This window comes from Pistacia vera, unplaced genomic scaffold, assembly GCF_008641045.1.
Source record: "Pistacia vera cultivar Batoury unplaced genomic scaffold, PisVer_v2 Contig360, whole genome shotgun sequence".
Classification (NCBI taxonomy): Eukaryota; Viridiplantae; Streptophyta; class Magnoliopsida; order Sapindales; family Anacardiaceae; genus Pistacia; species Pistacia vera.
Window position 1 is genome coordinate 795,754 of NW_022196180.1, and position 12,117 is coordinate 807,870.

General features: G+C 39.9%; 1 non-coding gene across 1 annotated transcript; it reads left to right on the plus strand.

The window, feature by feature from the left end:
• The first annotated feature begins 2,741 nt into the window (after nt 1–2,741).
• Nucleotides 2,742–2,848, plus strand: LOC116140038. Its single transcript, XR_004129546.1, has one exon. It is a non-coding gene; the product is annotated as a small nucleolar RNA R71 (small nucleolar RNA).
• Nucleotides 2,849–12,117: the final 9,269 nt, after the last annotated feature.

The following is a 12,117-nucleotide window of genomic DNA, read 5'->3' on the forward strand; positions in this document are numbered from 1 at the left end:
AAGAGTAGAGAACTCTATGAATAGACTACTCTAAGAGTTAAGCTACACTATGAGTAGTAGGTTGAGAAAGAGATGAGTATTAGCTTGAGAAAGAGGATAGAGTAGGTTCTGCGATGAGGAACCCGTGAGTAATGGGTAGAGTATTCCCGCATGTACGCCGCATTGAGAGAGCGGCACGAGTATGAGAAAGAAAAGTGGCGTAGCCCGTGAGAGTGCATGCAGATGAGGGCTATACCCAAAAGTACCCGAGAGAGAGATTATACGCTCACATGGCCAAGGGTTTCGAATCCATGCATAACCGAGTCCGATCGACTGAGGATGAGTAGAAGTCACGGAGAGCAGGAGTGAGCCTTGGTTGTGCCCCCGGTAAGATGGGGCCGTGACTTACTAAAGAGAGTTAATAGAAAAGAGTTCTAAGGAAAGGTAAACAGAGAGAAACACAAAAGAGAAAGTGAATGAGAAGTTGTAAGGAAAGAAATTAGAGAGAGAGTTACGGGGTTAGACGAATAGAGGATTTACTTCCTGAGCATTGTTTTAGTGCTCACCCTGTTGTTTTCCTATGTTTTGCAGGATCTAGGTGAGGACATAGTCGGATGGACGTCGGCACGCGAGGGGAAGCGGTTACACTGTCCACCATGTTTTTGATAACTTTTGTACATGATATAATTTTGTGTAAAAAAATGTATATGTTTAATAAAAAGAAAATTTTGGGCCCAATTCTTTATACAATTTTATATGTATTTTATTATGTATATTATATGAGTATTTGAGTAGAAAGCGGCTATTATAGGTCATCCCTCTCATGGCTTGCACATTCTTACCAACAGCTTTCAGTTTTCTTGATTTTTCTTCTGGTTGTTTAAGTGGAGGAATCTGTCCCTTGTGAGGATACATGCTCAGTGGTGGCTTATCTTGGAATGGTGTAAAGCAATCTAGGTTGTGGTCTTCCTCATTGGTTCTCCTTGACTTAACCGTGCATCCTTTAATTGACGAATGAGGATCATTAAGTTGGGAAATTTTAATTGCGGACTGACCCACCAAATCAATTTTGAAGCATGATTCTTGCTTTGGTGGAGCTTTCAGAGATTCAAGGACAATGAATGTCACTTCTTCATCTTGCATCCTCATGATCAACTTTCCCTCTTGAACATCAATTAACGCTCTTTCGGTTGCCAGGAATGGTCGTCCCAGGATGAGAGGAATCTCCTTATCTTCTTCCATATCCAACACAAAGAAATCCGTCAGAAAAATAAATTTGTCCACCTTGACCAACACATCTTCAACAATGCTCCTAGGATGCTTATTGGATCTATCTGCAAGATGCAAGCATATGGTTGTCGATTTCACTTCACCAATTCCTAATTTCCTGAAAACAGAAAAAGGCATAAGATTTATGCTTTGCACCTAAATCACATAACTCGATCAAAAGTAATATCTCCTATAATGCAAGGAATAGTAAAACTCCCTGGATCTTTGAGTTTTGGGGGTAGCTTCTTCTGGAGAATGGTGCTGCACTCCTCTGTAAGCATCATTGTTTCCTCATCCTCTAACTTCCTTTTATTTGATAAGATCTCCTTGAGAAATTTCGCGTAGCTCGGCATCTGTTGCAATGCATCTGTTGCAATGCATCTGCAAAAGGAATGTTAATATGCAGTTTTTTAAATACATCAAGAAATTTAATGAACTGCTTATCCTGTTTTTCTTTTATGAGCCTCTGAGGAAAAGGCACGAGTGGAGTGTGATGTGCCAATTCTAGTGGTATCTTGGGAAATGGCAATTTCTCTTTCCTTATCTTTTGCCTCTCTTCCCGTTTCCGCTCATCCTCCCCAGGACTAGGTGGTTTCTCTTCAACAATGATTTCTTCATCAACTTCCTCATTAGATTCTTCATTTTTACTTGATGGGGTTTTCTCTTTCCTTGATTGTTCCACCGCTTCCAAGACTGTCCCACTTCTCAAGGTTATTGAGTTCACTTGCTCTCGTGGATTAGTCACTGTGTTGCTTGGTAATGAGCCCTGTGGTCTCTCATTTAGCTTTTCAGCTAACTGCCTCATCTGTAACTCCAAGTTCCGAATAGACGCCCCTTGATTTTTGAAATTAGTTCTCGTCTCATTCATAAAACATGTGATCTCTTGCATAAACTTCCCAAACATGTCCTCCAATTTTGTCACTCTTGGGTCTCCTTATTGGTTGTTCACCCCTGTTTGGTTGTTTGGCAATGCCCTTTGATTCCATTGATTGTTTTACTGATTCTATTGGTTTTGATTGCCCCAAGACAGGTTTGGGTGATTCCTCCAACCAGGATTATATGTGTTGGAGTACGGATTATTCGATTGCCTTTGATTTCTAGCCAAGTAGTTAACCTGCTCCGATGATGACGATGTTGAGGCAAACGTGTTCAACACTTGACATTCACTGCTTACGTGATTACCTACACAAAAATCACAAGTTAGTTGAGGAGTTTGAATGAAATTTATTTGCATACTTCCCAACTGTTTCTGAAGTGTTGTCAGTTAGGCTGAAATGGCTATATATGCATCAACTTCATGAAGACCCATAGATTTCTTTGGTTGCACCCTCTCATTAGGTCTTTGATAATTGTTGCTTGCCAAAACCTCAAGCAACTCGTGAGCTTCTTTCGGAGTCTTATTCTGTAATGCTCCTCCCGAGGCTGCATCCACCATAGTTTGCACGTTCACCATTAATCCATTATAAAATGTTTACACTTGCATCCAAACTGGCAACCCATGATGTGGACACCTTCTCATTAATTCTTTGTATCTCTCCCAAGCCTCATACAATGATTCTGACTCTTTTTGAATGAATGACGTGATGTCATTTCTCAACTTTGCCGACTTTGCTAGAGGAAAGAATTTGATCAGGAACTTCTGTGCTAAATCATTCCATGTGGTGATTGTTCCTGTTGGTAGTGCCAATAACCATCCCTTAGCTTTATCCTTCAATGAAAATGAGAATCATCTTAATCTGATTGCATCATCTGACACTCCGTTTGACTTGAAAGTATCACAAATCTCCAAAAAATTGGCATTGTGTAAATTTGGATCTTCCTTCAAATCCCCCCTGAACTGTATCGACTGCTGGATCATCTGGATGATTGCTGGCTTTATCTCAAAGTTGTTGGTTTGTACCGCTGGTCTAGTAATACTTGACCCACTGCCTTCAACTGTGGGAACAGAGAATTCCCTCAGTGTTCTATTCTCTACCATCTCTACAACTATTACTTCTGGTTCAACTGTAGCTTCTCTTTCTCTTCCTTCTCTATTCAGTCTTCGAGTGGTTCTTTCAATCTCAAGATCAACAGGAACCATTGGCTGACGTCTTGCTTTTCGCATAAACTGCACAAAAAAATAGAAAGAGTGAAATCACACCAAACAAAGAAAAAAAATAACAAAAATTAAACAAACAACAATTAAGTAAAAATAACACTCCAATCTAGCTAACATAAGAAAATTTTAATGTTAACACCAAACTCAATCCCTGGCAACGGTGCCAAAAACTTGATGCATTGTTACTAGAACATGCATAAATGGCAAGTGCACTAGTTGCACAAAGTAATAATGTGATGAATGGGTATCGTTCCCATGAGGATTGGTTGCTAAGCACTTAGTTTTCTACTGTTTTCAAGTTGGAGCAATTGAGTTGTTTTGATTAAAGGGAGAAAATTAAACTTAAAACTAAAACAAAATTTCTAAATATTCAAGGCTAAATTATGAAAGCAAGATAAAAAACAAGGTAATATCAATTCAAAACAACGGGTAGGGTTTTGATTTCATTCGGACTCTATGGATTAAACCTACAGATTATGCTATTTCTATATTCACATGTATTGATTGTAAATCGAATTCTCTAAATTGTAAACATACCTTCTCAGGCTATGTTTTCCTACTTTTCCTTATTAAACTTCCGCACCCAACAAATTGAAGATTAATAGTTCTAAGCTCATTAAGCACCTAGAATCCTAGATTGATTTCATTGATTCTTAAATATATCTCTAACATTTAATACTACAATGGTGATTACCTAAGAAGCTTAAAATGACTTATTTTTCAATCTCATCATGTTCATCAATTAATAGCATTCAAAACAGAATAACCCACAATCATTGCAATAGCATATGAAAATAATAAAAATCAATTGCTTAATCCATGAGAATCCGAACTACATTAAAACCCTAACCCAAAATGGGTTAGTTCATAGCTAAATCAATACAATAAGCAAGAAAAACGATAAACACAAAGTTCAACATGATAAAATGAGAAAAAAGAGAAGAGATCTCCCCTAGTTGTAGAATCCACCAGAGTTAATCCCAATTCTTCTCACTTTTTCAACACAAATTTGTCAAATCTAAAACTAAGAAGATGAAAAAGCTGTTCTAGACTAAGGAAAATGCGACTCCCTCTCAAAATGGTAAAGTTTCGCTTTAATACCTCGCCCAAACACATAAAACTTTCCTAAAATTGAAACTGTGCCTTTTAAAGAAACTGAAAACTGCAGAGCGAAATGGATTCTCATGCGTGACTCATTTCGCCGCGGTGAACCTCCATGAAGAATTCTGAAATTACATAATTGCTCTCCGCTTGCTTCTTTGCTTGAATCTTCGATCTTCAATGTTCTTCCATGGGAACAAGCTTCATAGTGCTTCACTCTGCTTCAGAACTCTCCCAAATTCTGAGACCCGCTTTGTAATAGCTGCTTCCTACTCAAATACCCATAAAATATACATCATAAAAATACATAAGATAGTATAAAGAGTTGGGCCAAAATTTTTCTTTTATTAAACATATATATACTCTTTATACAAAATTTAGATCATGTACAAAAGTTATCAAAAACATGGTGGACAGTGTAACCACTTCCCCTCGCGTGCCGACGTCCATCCAACCGTATCCTCACCTAAATCCTGCAAAACATAGGAAACAATGGGGTGAGCACTAAAACAATGCTCACTAAGTAAATCCTCTACTCATCTAACCTCGTAACTCTCTCTAATTCTTTCCTTACAATGCTCATTTACTCTCTCTCTTATCCTTCTCTCCATTTTCTCTTTCTCATAACTCTTTTCTACTAACTCTCTTTTGTAAGTCATGGCCTCATCTTACTGGAGGCACGATCGGGACTTGCTCCCACTCTCCGTGACTTCTACTCATTCTAGCCGATCGGACTCGGTTATGCATGGATTCGGAACCCTTGGCCATGTGAGTATATAATCTCTCTCTCGGGTTCTCTCGGGTATAGCCCTCATCTGCATGCACTCTCACGGACTACACCACTTCTCTCTCTCATACTCATGTCGCTCTCTCAATGCGGCGTACATGCGGGAATACTCTACCCATTACTCACGGGTTCCCCATCGGACAACCTACTCTATTCTCTTTTTCTCTCTTTTCTCTTAATGAAGCTCACACTCAAAGTTCTCTACTCTTTCTCTAATGCAATTAATGCATATGGAGGACTCATGCTCATTAATGCACTCATGAAATGTAATTTATGCCATGTGGCAAAAATTAAGGCTTTCTACTCTTGCTCATGCTTCTCTTGAGCATATTTTAACAATAACTTTTCTCTTCTCTTTAATCATCCAAAAATGGGAGAAAAACTCCCTCATACGCTCTAAACTTATGTCAAAGAAAAACACTCCTATAAGGTTTGCTAAAAACTTCCTTCAATCTTCAATAAAAAAATCTCAACACTTCTCATATTCCAATATATTCAATACTCATCAATAACTATAATCTCATCTCATCTCCAAAAACATGATACATACACATTCATACATAAATCTCTACTCAAAGGAGTTCTTAAATCTCAACTTGGGTTGGATTTACTTACCTTGTGAATAAATGGCTTTTCTAACATTTCTCCTTCCTTTTTTATAGCCTAGCTTCTCTCTACAACTTAAAACAACAACAATAACAATATAAGATTTCAATACAACTATAAGCAAAGGTACATCTAAAGCAAGAATCCTTACTTTAGGATGCTTTAGATGAAATCTTTACTAAAAACTACCCAAAAGCTCCCTAAAACTCCTTAAAAATCTTGGAAGATTGAATGGAGAATGGGAAGTAAATAGAGAATGAGAATGGTGGTGGAAATTGGTGAAATAAAGGGTTTACTACACTTAAACCCTTGTTAGCTCAATTTACAACCAAACATTCCAAATTTACCCTTGCTCTTTTTTAGAAATTCCATCTTTACCCCTTAATTCTTTGCAAATACACCCTCATCTCCAACACATTCTCCATGAAATTTCCTTACATTTCACTCTCCACTTTTCCTGCTAATTAGGGGTAGAAAGGTCATTTTACCCCTATGGAGAATTCTCCAGAAACCTCAAGAAACTTTTCTGCCGTCCCGTCGCCGTGGTGAAGCAATTTTCGTCACCCCGACGAAAGCTTACAGAGTCGACACCGCCATTACAAAGCCAACGTCGCCACGGCGAAGACTGAAATTCCAAAATTCCTCAACTCTCAACCAATCTCAAGGCAAACACTCAACCAACTCAACATACCATTTCAATTAAAGACCAACTAACCAACCATGACAACATACAAACTCAATTGAACCTGAATCAATGAACATGTAAGTAATTTGAAACTATGAACCTCAAGTGGGGTGTTACAATTCTCCCCCCTTAAGAGAATTTTGTCCCCGAAATTCACACGAATAATTTCGGGTACTGATATTGCATGTCTTGTTCCATCTCCCATGTGGCCTCTTCTACCTTGTGATTCCTCCAAAGGACTTTTACTAGTGGAATACTCTTGTTCTGGAGCTCTTTAACCTTCTGATCTAAAATCTGTACTGGACGCTCCTCATACATAAGATTCTCTGCTAAATCAACATCCTCTATACTCAAGATATGGGAGGGATCACTTACATACTTCCGCAGCATCGAGACATGGAAAACGTCATGTACCTTGTTCATACTAGGTGGGAGTGCTAATCTGTAGGCAACCTTCCCAACTCATTGTAATACCTCAAATGGACCAATATATCTCAATGCTAACTTCCCTTTGCTCCCGAAGCGCATTACTCGCTTATAGGGGGAAACTCTCAAAAATACCTTGTCACCCACTTGGAACTCCACTTCCTTTCTCTTCAAATCGGCATAACTTTTCTGTCGATCTTGGGCTTGCTTCATTCTCGTTCTGATTAATCTTATATCCTCTATCATTTTCTGAGTCACCTCTGGGCCAAGAGCGGTACTGAAATCATCCCTTTCGTCGATCTCATCCCAATGTAATGGAGACCTACATCGTCTACCATACAAAGCCTCGTAAGGCACATTTTAATTGTAGACTATGAACTGTTGTTGTAGGCAAACTCCACTAAAGGTAACATCGCATGCCAGGATACTTTATAATCCATACAACAAGTTCTCAACATATCATGAAGCACCTGATTCGTTCTCTCTGTTTGGCCATCCATCTGAGGATGATAGGCAGTACTGAATGCCAAACGGATACCCAAATTTCTCTGTAAACTAGTCCAGAAAGCTAAGACAAATCTAGAATCTCTGTCTGACACTATAATCTTGGGCACACCACATAACTTGACTATCTCTTTAATGTAGATCTGAGCCAACTAATCCGTGATGGTACTCTCCTTTACTGGAAGGAAATGGGCGGATTTAGTTAATCTATCCACAATCACCCATATAGCATTATATCCTCTCTGTACTCTAGGGAGACCTGTGATAAAATCCATCGAAATGCTCTCCCATTTCCATTCTGGAATAGTAACTGGCTGAAGCAACCTTGACGGTCTTTGGTGTTCTGCTTTCACCTGTTGACAAGTCAGATATTTAGCTACAACTTTGCAATGTCTCTTTTCATACCTAGGCACCAGAAGTCTTTCTTTATATCTCGATACATCTTGGTCGCTCTAGGATGGGCAATGTAGGATGTGTCATGAGCCTCTATAAGAATTCTCTTTCTCAACTCACCGTCCTGAGGAATACACAACCAATTCCTAAAATACAGGACACCATCTACCAAGTGAAATTCTGTTACCTTGCCCTCATGCACTTGTTGAACTATTTTCTAACACCACTCATTGGCCACTTGCTTTTCTTTGACTTCTTCTAGTAAGGTAGACTGAACCTCTAACCTGGCAATCTTTCCTAGAATCACTTCAATCTGTTCTCTACACAACTCTTCCACTAGCTCTTTCTGCTTAGTGAGCCGGGACAAAAGGCTTTTCTACTCAAGGCATCGGCTACTGCATTGGCTTTTCCCGGTTGATACTTGATCTCACAATCATAGTCCTTAACCAGCTCTAACCACATTCTCTGTCTCATATTCAGCTCCTTTTGAGTTAAGAAGTACTTTAAACTCTTATGATCAGTGTAGATGTTACTCTTTGCACCATAAAGGTAATGCCTCCAAATCTTTAAGGCAAAAACCACGGCCGCCAATTCTAAGTCATGCGTAGGGTATCTCATCTCGTATTCTTTCAATTGTCGAGAGGCATAAGCTATTACCCTACTTAACTGCATTAACACCGCGCCAAGTCCTTGCAATGAGGCATCCATATAAATATCATAATCTACACCCTCTTGTGGTAACACTAACACTGGAGCTGTTGTTAACCTCTTCTTCAACTCTTGGAAACATTCCTTACAAGCTTTTGACCACACAAAAGGAGTCTTCTGTTTGGTAAGAGTTGTCAATGGTTTAGCCAACTGGGCGAACCCTTCAACAAATCGTCTGTAGTAAACTGCCAGGCCTAAGAAACTTCTGACCTCCATTACTGTCTTTGGCCTCTGCCATTCAAGGATTGCCTTTATCTTACTCGCATCTACTGAAATCCCTTCCTTCGACATAGTATGGCCCAGAAATATTACTTGGTCGAGCCAAAACTCACACTTAGAAAATTTAGCATACAACTGCTTTTCCTTCAACCATTGCAGCACTATTCTCAAATGGTCCTCATGCTCTTCTCTCGATTTGGAATAAACTAGAATATCATCAATGAACACCACTATGAATTGATCTAGACAGTCATGAAATACCCAGTTCATCAGATCCATAAAAACTATTGGGGCATTTGTCAAGCCAAACGGCATCACTACAAACTCATAGTGCTCATACCTTGTACGGAAAGTAATCTTAGCTATATCCTGCTCAGCCACTCTTACCTGATGGTACCCTGACCTCAAATCAATCTTGGAGAATACTGTTGCTTCCTTCAACTGGTCAAACAAATCATCTATTTGAGGTAGCGGATACTTATTCTTCACTATCACTTTATTTAACTCTCTGTAATCAATACACATCCGTAGTGACCCATCCTTCTTCTTTACAAATAGAATTGGGGCTCCCTAGGGAGAATGACTCGGTCGGATAAAACCTTTATCTAAAAGCTCTTGGAGTTGCTTCTTTAATTCCTGAAGCTCTGCTAGGGCCATTCGGTAAGGGGCTTTAGATATGGGTGATGTTCCTGGTGCTAGTTCAATACTAAACTCAACCTCTCTTTCCGATGGCAAACCCGGTAAGTCTTCCGGAAACACATCTAAAAATTCTCGAACTACCGAGACCCTCTGAATTTCTGACTGTGGAACATCACCACTCTGTACTACATGAGTAATGTATCCAAAACACCCATTTCTCAACATCTTTCTAGCCTTCACACTGCTAATCAACGTACTCAACTGATGGCCCTCTCCAAAACTAAACTTATCTCCACTATCGAGATTAAATCTCGCTTTCTTCTTCCGACAATCAATTTCTACTCCATACCTCCCTAGGAAATCCATGCCCAATATCACATCAAAGTCAGGCATATCAAAAACTATTAAATCAACTGCTAACTCTCGACCATGGATCACTATGGACTCTCCTAACAACATCTCCTGAGTCAGCACACTCACCCCATCAGGTAACTCTGTCTTAATAGGTTGACTCACTCTAGTAGGTTTCAAACTTAATCTCTCTATCATTCCATGCGATATAAAAGAATGGGTAGCTCCAAAATCAATTAAAGCATAGAAAGAAATAGCATGGAATAACAACTACAAGTTACGGCTGATGGACTAGCCTCGGCTTCACCCTGTGCCACTATAAATACTCTGGAATTTGGACCTCTAGAAGTCTGAGCTGCTAGTGGAAAAGGAGCTTTACAATCCCTCATCAGATGCCCTGGCTGTCGGTACCTGTAACGCACATTTTTGTCCCTCAAACACTTCCTTAAATGGTTCCTCCTGCATTTAGCACAAGGGGGAAACCCTTCTATCTTGGGCCGTTTATTCTGCCAATCTCTTCTATTCTTCCTTGGTTGGAACTTCTTCTTGGCCCTTACTTCTCTGTTCTTTGTGGCATCTACCCTCTCCCTCTGTAAAGTGGTGGATGGCTCACTAGATACTGTTGAAGCTAACCCTTCTACAATGTATTTATTTACATAGATCTCTGCCCTTAAAGCCCATGCTACAGCTTCACTGTAGGTATTAGGAGGCTCGGCTCCTATCATTACATCTCAAGCAATATCTGATCTCAACCCTTGCACAAACTTATCTCTCATTAACTTCGGTGTATACACTATCCCGGGTGCAAATCGAGCAAGGGAGTTGAACCTTACTAAATATTCTTTCATAGTGCTAGTCCCCTACTTCAGATTAATAAACTCTTGGACCTTCTCATGTATTCGATCTTCTATTCGGTACTTAGCCTTACACAATCTTCGAATTCCTCTCAGGTCATCGAGGCCATATCATGAGTCTCCTCCATTAATTCCCACCAAATTTGGGCATCTCCCTTAAATAAGAAACTGGCATATCTGATCCTCTCTTTATCATTCATGGGAAACAATGTCGTCATCCGCTCTATGGACTTAAACCACTCCTCTGCCTCGAGCGGGTCCTTAGTACCCTTAAACGCTGGCGGCTGGTGCTAGTTTGCAAGCCCCTAAATCGGACAAACCTGAGTCTGTACTGTCTAAGGTACCGACCTTTCTTGCTCTTGTCTTGTGGGTAGTACTCTACTGGGGGTCTCGGTTCTCTCCTGAACAACTCTCCCCTGATTCTCTGCTAATACCTACTGTACAATGGTTCGAATCCTCGTCTCAACAAGGGTAGGGGGAGTTGGTTCTGGTGGGTTAGAGGATTCTCCCTCGTTCATCACACTCTTACCCTTCTTCCTGTTACTACGCCTCATCTACAAAACAACCACACTCAATCAATTCAGCAAACACTTAACGTAAGGAAAGAATGAACTTACATAGTTGGCTCTCAGACATCGTAGCGACGAGAATGGTACAATGTCAAATCCCAAAATCTTGGCTTTGATACCAAAAATGTAATAGCTGCTTCCTACTCAAATACTCATAAAATATACATCATAAAAATACATAACAAAGTATAAAGAGTTGGGCCCAAATTTTTCTTTTATTAAAAATATATATATTCTTTATACAAAATTTGGATCATGTACAAAAGTTATCAAAAACATGGTGGATAGTGTAACCACTTCCCCTCACGTGCCGACGTCCATTCGACCGTATCCTCACCTAGATCCTACAAAACATAGGAAACAACAGGGTGAGCACTAAAACAATGCCCAGTAAGTAAATCCTCTACTCATCTAACCCCGTAACTCTCTCTATATCTTTCCTTACAATGCTCATTTACTCTCTCTCTTATACTTCTCTCTATTTTCTTTTTCTCATACCTCTTTTCTACTAACTCGCTTTTGTAAGTCACGGCCTCATCTTACTGGAGGCACGACCGAGACTCGCTCCCACTCTCCGTGACTTCTACTCATTCTGGCCGATCGGACTTGGTTATGCATGGATTCGGAACCCTTGGCCATGTGAGAATATAATCTCTCTCTCGGGTTCTCTCGGGTATAGCCCTCATCTGCATGCACTCTCACAGACTACACCACTTCTCTCTCTCATACTCATGCCGCTCTCTCAATGCGGCGTACATGCGGGAATACTCTACCCATTACTCATGGGTTCCCCATTGAACAACCTATTCTATTCTCTTTTTCTCTCTTTTCTCTTAATGAAGCTCACACTCAAAGTTCTCTACTCTTTCTCTACTCTCTTTCTCTAAGGCAATTAATTCATATGGATGACTCATGCTCATTAATGCACT